Here is a 16303-nt window from a genome sequence, read left to right on the forward strand (position 1 = left end):
ATTAAAAATTAAGTTCACAGGTCAATTACTTCATTGACCCCTCCATTTCTTTATTTATTAGTAAAATATTCCATCACAGTATTTAAGAATAAAACTTGCACTTATATCAAATATACACTCATTTACCGCCCATTCTCCAATGGGCCTTTGATTGACTTCAGGATTGCGCCAGCAGGCCGCAACCCAGATCACCTGCTCTCTTTACGTTAACACCCTTCCGGTCAACAGAGCCGCAGGTGAGGAATGTGCCCCCACTTGGGCAACCAGCGGCCTCCGGGGTAGGGCTGAAGAGCCAAGGCCACCAGTAGGTCAGCCCCAACTCTCCCGCCAGCCCAGAGTCCAGAAAGATATAGCAAACCTGTTCAGAGGTACAACTGTCACTAGACAAGAAGTTCCCGTGGTATTCTTGTCCGGAACCCCGCCACAGGGCGAGGCGCTTACTGGCGGACTCGACCCCCCCCCCGACGCTCAAGAGCTTCGGAGATGGCCCCTAGGACTGTCTCTATAAATATCTCAGTGCCCGCCTCTGAAAGGTGCACTCCATCCTCCGCGTATAACTCCGGCTTGGTCGTTTGTAGCAACTTGTGACGAACAGTTCTAATGCTAGATTTTTGGAGAATGTCCGCAACCGACTGGTTCAACCTTTTAATAGATTTGTTCACCGCTTTCATAGGAGCGCCCCGTGCCCAAACGAGCCTCGGGATGACTTCTGACCACAGTACTATGGCTTCCGAAAAAATGCTTTTGACCGCTGCTAAAGTAGAGAACAGGGACTCCTTCACTCCTCTCCTACCACCCGGGATCATGTCGTTGCCTCCGCAGTGCAACACGAATACATCTGGATAAGGCATGCCTCTGGCCAAAGCCGCCTTAACATCTCTCGGGACGTCTGCTAGGCGCTGCCCGCCTATGCCTACCCAATGATGATCGCAACCGTGCATCATGGTCACCCTGTCTTTGAGCGTCTTTTCGAAGTGCGCCCCCGCCCTGCGAATGAAGGAGTGGCCGCACCAGCATATTTGGATTCTCTTAGGGGAGGTACCTATAGTAAACAGTAAGAGATACGGTGAGCATGATCCAAACAGAAAGGGACATAAATTTGTGAAACAGCTTTTGCTAGACTAATTGCGGGCGGACATAACGTTCATAGCATGCTGATTTCCAGCGACCTAATCTCTTGATTACTTGTTCGGGCAGGCCTAAGCCAGCAGCTGTTGTCGCCGCTCCTATTCGGAAAGAATGTGATGTAAAGTCGGAAGGATCAACTCCGATCCATGCCAGAGTCATCTTTACCACTCGCGTAAACTGAAACCTGGTAAGGGGGAGACCACTCTCGTGAATTAACAGTCTATCTTCCGATACCTGGGGCCTTATCTGTTTGAATCCCCTCAGTAGGTTAACTGGACAGAAGGGCTCCCCCTCTACTCTACCCAATTGTAACCAAATCCCCTTACTCAAAGGATCTGTCTTCGATCTACGCACTCTAAGTCTCAGTACACCTTCGGACTCAATTATGTCCGAGCACCGTAGACCCCCCTCCCTATCTGTCTTGGACACTGGGAGTAATTCAGAGATCCGCAAGGCTCCGCAAAAGGCTAAAGCATAAGCTACCCGGAATAACTGCGTCTCATAGGGGGAATAACAAACAAAAGGCAGTGCCTCCAAGATCTTTAACAACTTCCCTACGTCTATGGGTCTCCTGGTATCTTTTTCTCCTGGTGTCAAGCGTTCCCAACCTCTCATTGCTCTTCTTACCCTCTGATCCTTTGTCGGGTCAGAAACTCCCTGTAGCCCTGCATAGAATGCCAAAGCCGACAGCTGTCTTTTCATGAATGCCACCGATTTCCCCTCCCCTTTTTGTTGTACTATGAAACCTAACACGTTCTGAGGCACAAAGGCGTCCATTAGGCCCGCTCCCCTCAGGTAGGCCGCATAACCCTCCCAGGACTTCTGATACATACTCTTAGTCTTGGGGGCCAAGGATGCAGATATCAACTCGGCAGCTGTGGGGCACCAAACTTCCATAGCTCCGCTGGGAAGGCTGTCATTGTCGTCTCCGCTTGGGGCCAATGTTCCCGGAATTCTGTTAACTTAAAACGAGACAATGCATCAGCTGCTTTGTTCTCCACACCTGGAACATGTCTAGCAGTGAATTGGACATTGTGGCTCAGGCACTGCAATACTAACTCTTTCAATAGCCTGAGCACCCAAGGGCATGTTGCTCTCTGATTATTATTCACCAGGACTACTGACATGCTGTCCGACCAGAGTACAATGCGCCTATTTGCGAGCACATCTCCCCACAAGTGCAAAGCTACCACTATGGGGAACAACTCCAGGAAGGAAATGTTATGGGTCAGACCTCGCTCTATCTATTCGTCTGGCCAGTGCTGCATGCACCATTTTGTGCCCAAGATCGCCCCGAAGCCAATACTCCCTGCAGCATCAGTGAATAGCTCAAGGTCCGCATTTGAGGTGCTGGCTGCCCGCCACAACACCGTGCCATTGAAATCCTGCAAAAAACATTTCCAGAGCATAAGGTCCTCTCTCACCTCGGCTGATAGCCTCACTCTGTGGTGTTTTGCCCGCAGCCCGGACATTGCCCTTGCTATACTCCTGGAAAAAGCCCTACCCATTGGTATGACCCGCAGGGCAAAGTTCAGTTGGCCCAAAAGAACTTGTAACTGGTGTAAGGTTACCTTCCTTGCTCCCAGGTAGTTATCGATTGCTGCCTTAAAAGCATCTACCTTAGTCTTTGGCAACCTGCACACGCCTGCTGATGTATCTATTTCAATGCCCAAAAAGGTTAAACATGTGGTCGGGCCTTCGGTTTTTCCCTCCGCCAATGGCACCCCCAGCGCCCCAGCCAAATGCTGGAAGCCCAGAAGGGCCTTCCTGCAAGACTGGGAACCCTCCGGACCCATGAATAGAAAATCATCCAAGTAATGGACTACTGCATGCGATTTGTCTGAGGTCAGGAACTGCTCCACTGCCCATTCCAAGAACCTCGCAAACGTTTCGAAGACTGCACAGGCAATAGAGCACCCCATAGGCATGCATAAGTCTACAAAGTAATCACCATCAAAAGTGAAACCCAAGAACCTGGTATCTTCAGGGTGAACAGGCAGTAACCTAAAGGCTGACTCAATATCAGTTTTAGCCATTAATGCTCCTTCCCCCAGTGCTTGCAATTTCTCAATGGCCGTGTCAAACGTGGTATACCGTACCGTGCACAGGTCCGGGTCTAGCTTATCATTGACAGATAACCCCGGGGGGCTTGATAGATTATGAATAAGACGGAATTTACCTTCCTCTTTTTTCTGAACTAATCCTAAAGGCGAGGAGATCAGATTATGGGTGGGAGGATCTTTGAAAGGGCCCCCAACCCGACCTAAGGATACTTCCTTCATGATTTTGTCTCATGCTGCCTCCATGTTTCGCAACACCGAGTTTTGATTACGGGGAGGGACATTAGAAGGAGGGGCTGAAGACGGGATACGGAAGCCAAACGTAAAACCATGAAGCAGGAATTGAGCCTCCTCGAGGTTATTGTACTTACTGAGGAGGTGCGTCAGGACATGCCGTTTAATGGGAGTTGGTAGCTTTGTCGGAAGTTTTAGGGGGCTTCCCCTTTGGGGCGACATGGCCGGACTGTTCCTTGGGATTTCCCGTTTTCTTAAAGCATCTGATTTCGGGATGGGAGGTCCCACCGCAATATGAACAGCAGTGTTTGAACCTGCACAAGACCCCCCTGGTACACTCGTTTCTGTTAAACTGCCAGCAGGCCTGTTTTTTCTCCCCGACGCCTTTGTCGCTCCGAAAGGACTGATTCTGAGCTGGGGGAGCAGTGTTAGACGCTGAGGGGGAGGAATAGAAAACTGTGTGCCATAGATTGATCTCCCGCTGGTCCCATGATATACCTGGGTTGACAGCTTTCATCTGTCTAAACATTTTATCATACTTTAACCACCCCTGGCCTGGAAACTCAGCTGCCGCACCATGGATCAAAGATATATAGCTCATCATTTGAGGGCCCAGCACGGGATATTTTTCCAATATGACTGCGGCGTAAATAGCAAATCCCGTGATCCAATTTTTCATGGACCACTCCACCCACGACTTCTTTTGATTATAATCACCCTCCTTCCCACTTTTGGGTTTTCCCGCCGCCACGCCTGCATTAAGGAGATCGAATACCTCCACATATTCACCCCTGAGTATCTTTTCCTTCATATCTGCAGGCACATGCCAGGTGATCCCTGTGGATGGCGATAGGGTCATTGAGGATGATCCAAACATTAAAGGGCTGAATGCTAACAGCGGGTGACCTGTTGGTTGTCCCCCGGCCACCCCTTGTATCTGGCTATTAGGAGACCCGGCCCCATCAACCACGGTGCTAGCCATGGGGCCCTGTGTTGGACACCCTGAGTTAGAGTAAGCATTCATCATTACGGGGGCCCCATTTGCCGGGTAGGACATGGAAGGAAGAATCGAGCTCATGAGGCCGTTACCTATCGCTTGCCCATGTGATCCATACAATTGCATTCCTGGTAACTGCGCGACCCCCCCGGGTTGCACCCACACTTGAGATACTCCGCTACCTGGTTGCGCCACAACCGGCGGTAACATACCCTGCGGACCGGACCCCCCCACAGGAGTGACGGGGAGCCCCCCTATTCGTATAGGCCTAGTCACCACGTGCTGCCCCTCAATATCCTCATTGTCTTTATCTGCGCCTGAATTCGAGTCAAATGTCTCTAGCACCTCCTCCTCACCTGGTGATGCTGGTTGTGGGTCTGCCGGCCTAGCCCGTTTGCCTTTTGTAGCACCTTTAAGCTTTTCTGGGGTACGTTTCGCTCTCCTGCCTCTCCCCCTTTCTTCCTGAGACTTCGCGTCTGCTCTAGCTCCATCTCTCATATTCTTTAGTACCCAATCCATGCCTTTTTCTCTTGTGAACTCCAACAGCTCCGTAAAGGCGAGGTATTCATCATTTTTGGCTGCGGGTTCTTTGCCTTTCGGTGCCCTCTTCGGCGGCATCCTGCACTTAAAGAGAACAAACGTTAAAAACCCCTTTACTGATATTACATGCATTTAAGGCAAGCCGTGCGTGGCTTGGTCTTGTTCCCGGGGAATCAGGTTGTGTTAAATGCGCCAGCGCTCACCACCCTGGATATGAAGACAACAAGGAGCGACTTCAAAACATTTAAAGTTACCGCTGGCACCCGATCCTCCCCCCACAAAAGATATGAACAAAGAGCTATGTTTGCGTCGCGCTCCCTAAATTAAAGATTCAATCATACAACACACTGCATGGCCCGCTAACCTAATCACGAGTCGGATTGACCCTCGCTGTTCACTCTCGCACGAAGGTCCCACGGTGTCTTCTCTCGGCGACTTCCGACTCCTGGGCGGTCAACGGACAAAGAGGGGGCCTCTAAGATGGTCGCGGGCATTTATACCTCGCGCCATACGACTACTTCCAGGGCGCTCCGCCGTCCCCCGTTTCTATTGGTCCTTGCACCATAACCACTTCCAGGTCGGCCGACTCGGAAGTGAACCTACTCTGGGTCGGCCCTTTGGCTGCCACTAACGACGCCATTCCCCGAAGGGGGATGGCGCCTTGCATTTCACTCGTACAAAACCAAAAAAATGTGGTGGTTATGGTTAGTTGAGCTAATTATAACTCGCGCCCCACAATGTACTGCTGATGACGCCACATATTACATCATTCATGACATGGCCTTTGATACATCCACTCTAAAATACAGACTACCATTTTTGAAACCATAGACACACCAAAACCAGTATCTGTATGAATAAGTGAGGTGTTGTGTGTATAATTGTATAGGTGAGTAAATGGGAGTGTGATTGATTCTTAACATGACTGACTAGGTGTGTGAGTAACTGCATGGATGAGTGGTGGTGTGTGAGTTTCTGTATAGGTGCATAAGTGCATATGATAGTGTTGTACTGATGAGTGATGAATGAGTGTATGTGTGTGTAGACCTAGGAATCATTGAGTGCGAATGTAGTAACTGGTATTGGTGTATCAATGATTTAGAAAATGGTAGTCTGTATTTTACAGTGGGTATATCAAAGGATATATCAGAGTGTGAGAAGGTGCATCAGATTTTCATGGGGATGATATCATCAGTGATGCCATCAGTGATGTCATTAGTGATGTCACTGACCATGTCATGAATGAAGTAATATGTGACATCATGAGCAGTGCATTGCGGGTGCGCGAGTTATAGTTAGCTGAACTAACTATAACGGCCAAAGTTCTATGGTTTTGTAAGAGTGAACTGTCCAGCTAACTATAACGTCCCTGAAACCTATGTTTTTGTAGTGAATTTCTAAGGTTTTTTAAATGCTAATTTCTAACTATAACGTACCTGAAACCTATGTCTTTTTCAGTGAATTTTAATGCTTTTTTAAATGCAAATTTCTAACTTTGAAATCCCTATTAAGTCCCCTTGAATCCCGAAGGTTTCTGGTGGCCAAATAGCCCACCAGGTAATCCAGTAAGCACCACAGACCTGTGTTTCAGAGAGGTGTTCTGAGGCCAAGCCTCCTTTTTACACCACGCTGCAAACGCAGCTTCTGGTGCTCTTGTGTCTTAAGGTCCTCAGGACACAAGAGGACCTCATCGCCCCACCAGCAGTGCACCAGAAGCTGCGTTTGCAGAGTGGTGTAAAAAGTGGCATGGCCCTGGAGCACCTCTCTGCAAAACAGTCCTGTGGCATTTACAAGAGGTACCTGGTGGACTAGTGGCCCTCCAGGGACCCGCAGGATTGAAGGGGAATTAATCCCCCAACTTAAAACACGCCACAGGGCACGGTGGCACTGTGGTGCAGGGAGGGGGGCGGGGCTTTATATGACAAGTGTGCAAACGTGCCCTGTGGATCGTTTTAAGTTGGGTGAATAAATCTTCTTGAATTCTGAGGCTTACTAGCCCACCAGCTACCTCCAGTCGGCGCCCTTTGGAGAGATATAAAAAGAGGGCATGGCCTTAGACCACCACTCTGCAACACAGCTCCCTGGTGCTTAATGGAGGTACCTGGTTGGCTAGTTGGCCCCCAAGGACCCTTAGTATTGAAGTAGACTTAATCCTCCAACTTAAAACGTGCCACAGGGCGTGTTTGCACACTTGTCAAATTAGGCCACGCCCCCTCCCTGCACCACTGTGCAAACGCGCCCCCTTGTGCGTTGTGAATTGGGGGATTAAATTCCCTTGAGTCCTGAGGGTCCCTGGGGTCCAACTAGCCCACCAGCTACCTCTACTAAGCGCCACAGAGCTGCGTTGCAGAGAGGTGTATAAAGGGGCGTGGCCTTGGGCCACCTCTCTGCAAGACAGTCCCGTGGTACATACTGGAGGTACCTGGTGGACTAGTTGGCCCCGAGGGACCCTCAGTATTGAAGGGGAATTAATTCCACAACTTAAAACACGCCACAGGGTGCGTTTCCAGAGTGTTGCTGGGAGGGGGTGACCCGGTGGTGGCGATCCGCCTGATATCATAATGGGTCCCTAAATATTTTCTTAGCAGCCTACTTACCTAAAAATACAACTGTATTAAAAATGCATGTTTAATAAACATATAAAAACAAAAACACATATTAAAATAAAAAACAACAATTTAACAATGCTCAATAAATAAATTTATATATATTAGTATTAATGAAATAAAAATATATTTTACAAAAATGACATTAAATTACACATAAAACAATTTAATTCAACTACTTTAAATAGTCCCCTAAAAACCCAGCAACCCACAACTAAAAAATAAAACTTACAAAGGCCATTAGTAATCTATTTACATAATTAACAATTAATTAAACAATAAAATAATAATTTAAAATGTATGCAGATTTATTTAAAAAAATGTAAATATTACATTTCCCACACAATAGCCCTACAAACCACTACTGAAGTATAATTTACATAAATATACAATAAACTATTTGAATAATAATGGAAATAACAATAATGATTACAAAATATTTGTATAATTAGTTAAAAATGTAAAGCAAATCCTTAATATTTTTGAAATATTTCATGACTTAATTGCCTTCCCACCCTGTACCCCTACAAACCCAACAACTCATATTAAAATATAACCTTGTGATAGCTAATAATAAAATGAAGTACCAAATCTAAGTGTAAATATTATATTTAAAATACGACTATAAAAATGCATAGTTAACAATCAATTAAAAAACGTATTTACCAATGAAAAATTAATTAATGATAAATGAAACAGATTTATAATGTAAATAAGTTCCCATCTTGTCTTTCCGACAAACCCAACTACCAGCTACAACACTATAAATCACTATTACCATTAAAATAAATAATACAATTTAAAATAAAAAACAAATTTCAACTTCTTTTAACATCAATAACAATTAAACCAACAATACTAACAAATAAAAAGGAACCATCTTCAGAATACCTTCTGGACCTGCAGAAGGTCAGAAAAGGATTGGACCTGCCTACTGTCTTCGACCTGAGATGTGCTCCAAAGGACTGGAACTGCTATTTCCTCTACCCAGGTCAAGGATAGGACTCCAAGGGTCAGTTGGCTGACATCATGTGTGGCTACTGGGACGCTATTGGCCAAGGTAAAATCAGGCTCCCCTGAGGACCCACTAAAACATTACCTTTTCAGGAAATGTTATGATTGCCTCCTCTTGGAGGGCTGAGAGCTGATTAACAGGTCAGTCTCGGCTGCAGTGATCCCTAAGTCCTGGAAGCATGCCAAGGTTATTCCCCTGTTAAAAAAACCGACACTGGATGCATCTTTGCCTGAAAATTAGCACCCTATATCTCGGCTCCCATACCTTGCTAAGATTATGGAGTTTCATGTCAACTTCATCTTAACACAATACTTAGAAGCTAACCGGAATCTGGAACAGTCACAAAACAGCTTCCGGCCTAAACACAGTACAGAATCGACACTACTGGCAGTCACAAAGCAGCTATGGTCTGCTATGGATGAGGTCAAAACTTATGCACTGATCCTGCTGCATCTCAGTGTGGCCATCGATATGTTCTCCCATAGGATATTGATATATCGGCTAGAGGAGATCGGGGTCAACGGCAAGGCTTTGGCTTTGTTCGCATCCTTCCCGACTGATCGGTCCTTCCAGGTCTCTGCCCCTCCCTACAACTCCAATGCACATCCTCTCGGCTGTGGTGTTCCTCAGGGATCTGCCCTGAGCCCCACTCTGTTTAACATTTATGTCCGCACCCTAGCCCTTCTCGGCAAAGCCTGGAACATGGCTATGGCATCATACACCGATGATACCCAACTGGTGTTTACTTTCTCCAGCAATACTAAACAAGACCAGCCAAAATTCCAAGGTGACCTTACGGCCATCTCTGAATGGATGACAAATAACTATTTGCAACTGAATTCCGCAAAATCAGACATGCTTTTGGTGGTTTGAGACACCCACCTATGGGGCAATCAATGGTGGCCTAAATTCCTGGGCACTCCTCCCCAGCCGAAAAGTGCAGTTAAGAATCTGAGAGTGTTAATGGACAGCACCCTTTCGTCCGAGCTGCAGGCTAAGGCTGTGGCAGGCACCTGCTTTGGTCTTCTGGGTGGCTCAAGATTCATTCTGGGGCTATTCGATGCATCCACCCAACAGACGATTGTTCAATTCACTGTGCTGTCATGTTTAGACTATTGCAATGGGCTACTATTTGGCGCCAACAAAGCTGTGATGAAAAGGCTGCAGCAGGCTCAGAACGCGGCTGCCCGCACGCTTTTTCCAATACCTAAACATTGTCATGCCTCTGTCCTCCTTCGACGGCTGCACTGTTTATATATAGAAAAGAGAGTTCACTTCAAGACTTAATGTATCACACATAAGATCTTGCATGTCCTGAGTCCGCACATTTTGAGCAATCTATACTCGGTGTATACTCCGGCTCGCTCTCTGCGCTCTGTGGACCTACACCTGGCCTGTGTCCCATGGGTGTGCAGGACAAGAGCCAGAGGGCGCTCATTCAGTGCATTGGCCCACCCTCTGGAATACCATCCCTCTTGCTGCCCATGGCATGCAAGACCACTGGGCTTTTAGGAAACTGATCAAGACATGGCTCTTTTCCAATCACTAGCCTAATACCACTCTGTCCACCTCTACTCTGGCTTAGCGCTGGGATGCCCCGTCGCTGGTGCAGCAATGCGCTCTATAAATGCTCATAACATAACATAACAACACAAGCTGCTAGAGGCAATTTCCCAGAAATACTCAGCTGAACAATGCTAGCTGGGCCGCGACTGGACTTTGCAATTGGCCTTTTCCTAACTCCCTGAAAGTCTATATGTGCCCTCCCCTGAGGTCAGAGAGGTCTTAAAAGTGAACTCTTGTGGTTACTTTGGCACTAGAAGAAAGATTGGAAAGTTTTGAAAACTCTACCTCCAGATCTTCAGGGGGACCAGCTGGGAAAAGTGTCAAAATGGCAGTTACACAGCACCAGATTGAATTTCAGCTTTGCCCCATGAGGACATCTCCACATCTCAAAAAATAAAATAAGACCCATTAAAAAAAAATATCTCAAAAGCTCCCAAATGTCACTGGGGCTAGCCTGCTTCAAGTATACAGGTATACAGCCTTTGGTTCTACACCAGTGGCTACAGTTTAAGCGATGTCCCACATGAAGAGGATTTTTCTTACCAAAAAGTGACAAAAGTCCATTTCTGAATTTATTTGTAGCTTTTTGACTTCCAGACTATCAGTGGGACCATTCCACTTGGAGTATTTCATCAGTGCTCCGTCACATGTTGGCTCAAATCGCATCTAAGTCCTAGTCTACCAGGCCTATTGACTGCCATTGGCACTTTGCACTTTTAGTGCTATTTTTACCCAAAACTCCTATCCATTTCTCACAATTGGATTTTTGTTGTCTTGGTTTCATTTTGTTTATGAAATTTTACTTTATTTTCTAATTTAGTTTGGGAGTTTTATTGCTTGTGATGTTCTTTACTTTATTATTGTTTCGTTATGGCATAAATACTTAACCATTGCCTTAAGGTAAGCCCGTCTGCTTGGTGCCCTTGTTACTCGGGCGATGGGCTCAGATTAATTTGTCAATTTTGAGGGTTCACCCTGTTTATTTAGATGGACCATCATCCCCCCCAATTAATAATGAACTTTCTTACAGACAGTTGCTTCCCATATTTTGATTTGATCCATGGCAGACAATTATAAGCGCACTCTAAATGGCCACATTGATAGACATCACAAAACTGGGCATGGAGGCATCCCTGCTCAAACTAATGCAAGAAACAGAAGTTGGTGATGTTTTAAGGCAGCAACACCCCACTGCTAGAACTTATTAATTCTGCTCCCAAGTAGACCATACGCATATAGACTGGATTACAAACTATTTGGGAAGGGGTTTAGCAATGTTGCATATCTTATCAGGTTCCTAGTGAAACTTTAATCATCACAAATAGCATTTACAGCCACCATGACCAGAACAACTTTCCCCAAGTGCTGCCTCTAATCAGAAATACGTATAGACTCAATATTTGTCATGACCCCAAAAAATACACCATTTTTTTCAACTGATGACTCCACTCAGAGGAGATCCACACAATGGGAAGTCTTTAAGTTGGCTCTCTGTGAAGATTTTATGTCTCAAATATATGGTATCAGAACACAATTAGAACCAACACTAAAAACCAAAATGATTGAACTGTAACAATTTGATAAACAAGTGGAGGAAGGCCCAGAGAAATGTTGGGGCATAGTGGAAGACACATGGTCAAAATTAGTAAGACACACACATGCAAAATATAGTGAAAAACTACACAGTGAAGAGGTTCAAATTATTAAGCATGGTAGCACAGTTTATGAAAAGGGAGAATTCAGGTTCACATATTCTCCGCCTACTGCAGAAGTTTAAAACAGCAGGGATTTAGAGAACAGGAATCAATTGAACATGAAACATATCCTCAGCAGAAGGGTCTAAACTAACACAGTAGACCATAAAACAATGCATTATGATTTAATTGAATGACATAAAGTTACCCAAACTAATTTGTGTACAGCAGTGAAAAAGCACTACTCACTATTACATATGGAAATTACATTACATTCTGAATATCTTTGTTTGTCACTTCCTTGGTGCCCCATATAAAGTCCTGAGGAAGACCCCTGTGTAAGGACCTAAGCAACCTAAATTTCATTGGGGTCGAAATGCTGACTTTGCTACATGTTCATGCCAGTTTGGCCAATAGTGCTTTTTCACTGTGCCTGTATACTACAAACAATGGATATTAATTTATTGACACTCAATTGTCAGGCTGGATAAGCCCTTTATTGTTATAAATAGTAATGTTATGTATATATTGTCACAACGTTTCCTCTCACTTTCAACCCACACCTGATACACACATCCCCCCCTCTTCTTCTATGTGGGAAACATCTGCTGTACATAATTCCCAGATGTTCTTCTGGTTTGTGAACATCTAAGGATGTTCAGTATGAATAAATATTATTGAACATGAAGTTGGAGTATAAGTATTTCAATATCTGTTGTCATTTAATTGTTTGTGTTTTTTCTATGTTACTCTACTGGGACCACTACTCCCTACTGTACTGTCTAATACCCAGGTCCCAGTGGCTTGTTTGGGTTATACCCTCTATCTGTAACTATATTGGTTGCTCAACATATGTAATAAATGACAAGAATGTTTTGGATTGGGGCTTTTGTGTGTCTTTGACCTCATTTTTATATTTAAATAAGTCAACTATTATTTGACTGTCTTATAAATGAATAGTTGCATCATTGATAATGTTGAATAATTTATAAAAGGTAGTTAGCTTAAGGTATGAACTTTCGTATGAAAAAGATGTAGTGCTTGATAAGTTTTGTTTCCTTTAGTAGTATTATTGCTGTTAATAGGAAGTGTTGTTTTTAATTTGTATGTATATCATTTTCAATTTAAAAAAAATATTAAGGGCCTGATTGCAGTCTTGCCGGTGTTCCTACCATCCTGCTACGGCAGCGGTCCCAAGTACTCCATTCGGTTGACAGTCTCTCGCTCACTGTATTTTGATGTCACTGCTGGCCCAGCTGCAGAGTTTCTTATGGCAGCAAATATTTTTCCATTTATGTTGATGCCAATGTGTACATTTTGAGTGTAAACTGTACACATATTTTGCACATATTTTTTCTTACACCCCATTTCCTTCGATTCCGATGACTCGAAACAGGCGGTTTCCCCACCAAGGTTGGCTTGACAGAAAGGCGCCTCTTAATCCAGACAGCATGAACCTTGTCTGTACTGCCCTCTGATAGCTGCTTTTCCCCTGCTGCCATCAAGGTGATCAGTAACAAGCTGGCAGAGTTGGCTGGACTCAAGCAGTCTTTCATTCACCAACTCGCCAACATCGTAATATAGTGAACGGACTGCCAATGAGGCAGGCGGGGAATCCAACACCATTCCAGATGGTGGGACAGTTTCCTCCAAGATTGTAATCAGGCCCTAAGTGTTCATTTATATATATTTTTGGAGCCCTCATGAAGTCCTGAGTGGCCAAAACTTGTTGGCTTTGGATACAATAACATTTTAATTGTATAAGAAGGTTGGAGAAATAAAGAATGGATTTTACTCACTTTTTAGACTATTTCTTATCTTTTCCATATAAGGATGATTGTTTGACAGTGGTTAATATTATGTGATGTTTGATGTACTCATGTTGTTATTACATATTTTGGAGGTTGATTGAGCAATTTGAGTGCTGCGCAAAAGTTTATTTTTAGAATATACAAAGACTGGCACATGTACTGCACAAACTCACCTTGTGTACAGAACCTCATGCACTTGCAGCTCTGGGAAGTGAATGTGCCTTTGACACAGTGGGATGGAATTACATATCGGCCTTCCTAAAATAGATGGGTTTTGGCCCTTAATATCTAAAATGCCTTCAATTGCTGTATAATGAACCCATGGCAACACTAAAACCAGATGGCTGGATCTCTGAAAGCTAGACACATGAATGGGGTGCCCTACAAAGGTGCCCCATGTCACTATTATTTTTTGCAAAAGTGCTATGACCATTGAAATCCAGATTGTGCTCGATCCTAATTAGCTGTGTGAGTAATTCAAGTGGGACACATGACACGCATAGTGTCACTATGAACAGATGACATATTTATCGCTTTAAAAGCCCCTTCTTCTTAATGATTTAGAGAAATTCCAACAGATTTCCGACCTGGATACACACTGAGACAAATCCAAATTCTTCCCACTGGATGCCTATAAAATATGGACAAAAGATACTTACCAAACCTACATCTGGGATGGTAGACATCACATTTGTCTGTAGTGTGGCTCACTGGTTAGAGGCGGCAGACCCGAGAGTAGAGGACGGCCCGGGACCAGGGTTCGATTCCCGGCGCGGCAGGTTTCTGGACCAGGGTCAGCGGACTCGATAATTCTCTCGCCTCGGTGCCCACTCTGATCAGCGATCACACTCGGCAACTCTGGGCATTAGCTTGCCTCATCTTCACTAACGGCCCCACCAGACCGCCGGGGATGCCTGGTCTCACCCTGGAGATACCCATTAAGGGACCATCTCTCAGGGAAACCAGGAAGGGTTTCGCAGCGGTCGAAGCGCCTTGGGACCCTACGGGTAAGTAGTGCGCTATATAAATGCCTATACATTTACATACATTTACATACATTTACATTATTTGGAAATACTGGTCACACATTCTAAATAGTCACAATATGCCCTTAAAAATGGAACCTGTTGTAAAAAGCCCTCAACAATCGATGACTCTGCTATCTCTCTCCATTATGAGGAGAGTGTTAGTGTTAATAAAACATTTTTCTCCTGTGCTGTATCTTCATGCTACACAATTCAATTTGTCTCATCTCCATCACCCTTCCTAAAGTTCTATAGATACTCTGTTTTGTTCACTAGTGTGAACACGATAACATAGCTGGGTCAAACTCACCACACTCAGACTGGCCAAAAGGAGGCATAGGTCTACCCAACATATAAATGTATTATCAAGCAGCCCAAATTCAAAATGCAATCCATTGGTTCAACAAGAACAATTACTTGGAAACAACTTACAGGCTTGCAAATCACCACAGGGCACACTAACAGGAGCATTCATGAAAGGACAAAACATACCTCACAAATATCCATATTTAATTAGATAGATGACATGGTCTGGGAGCAAGTTATAAAATCTATTCTTCCAAGACCATTGTTTGCTCCTGACATTCCATTATGGATTATACGGATGTTTCATAACATGTAGAAGTGATGTTCATGGAAATTATGACAAGAGGGAGGCTGTTTGTGGTATACCTGACCCAATGTCTACAATGTATGAAGCTTGCTCTTATGACTAGGGAAATCTGGACATGCTTCCCAGATATGCCATTAAAAATATTATAATGTCAACAATACTAAATATGGCTGATGGAGGAAAATGTATCAACAGCGTATATACAGCATTGGTTTAGGACAAAGATAAAAACACACAGATAGCACATGAGTGATTACAAACAAGCTACCCTGAACCATTAACTGAGACAGACAGTAATACAGCATGTGAGCAGATTAAAAAATATGCTACTAGTATGAGTTTAAAATGTATTCAGTTTCACACCCTGTACAAATCATACATTGCTCCACAACAAAAGAACAAGAGTAGATCCACCAACAATCTTCAAATCATAACAGATGTGGCAAGCCTGAGGCCAATTTCATGCTCATGGTGTGGTGCTGTCCAATCAGTTCAAAGTTTTGGGATACGATGCTGGAGGAAATGCATGACGAAAGAGACACTAGAACTGAAAAACCTATTGGGCAATATCTTTCAATACCATACCACAAAAAGGGCAATAGAATCAAGGAATGTTTGATCTTGCTGTTCCCAGGCTCACATAAAGATGTACTGTCATACACTGGTTCAAGCCACTGGAGCCAAGGTATGTGCAGTTGAATGGGCAGTAGCAAACGAGCAACACATGATGCAAATTTGAAAGAGCAGAAACTAACAGTAGATCTAGCACAATGGGCAGAAATGGTATTCAGAATCACTGATACTCCAGAAACTACCATGAATGTAGAAGAAGGAGTCAACCCTAGGATAGTTCGGGGAGGGGATTGATGCTACTTGCCACTGTACACACTAAGGCCGGATTTAGAGTTTGGAGGAAATGGTTTTCTGTCACAATGGAGATGGAGAATTCTTTCTGCCAAATTGAAGGTCAGCCACCCTCATGTAGAGCCAGGGGGACCTTCAACATGTGAAACA

This window comes from Lissotriton vulgaris, chromosome 8 (genome assembly GCF_964263255.1).
Source record: "Lissotriton vulgaris chromosome 8, aLisVul1.2, whole genome shotgun sequence".
Classification (NCBI taxonomy): domain Eukaryota; kingdom Metazoa; phylum Chordata; class Amphibia; order Caudata; family Salamandridae; genus Lissotriton; species Lissotriton vulgaris.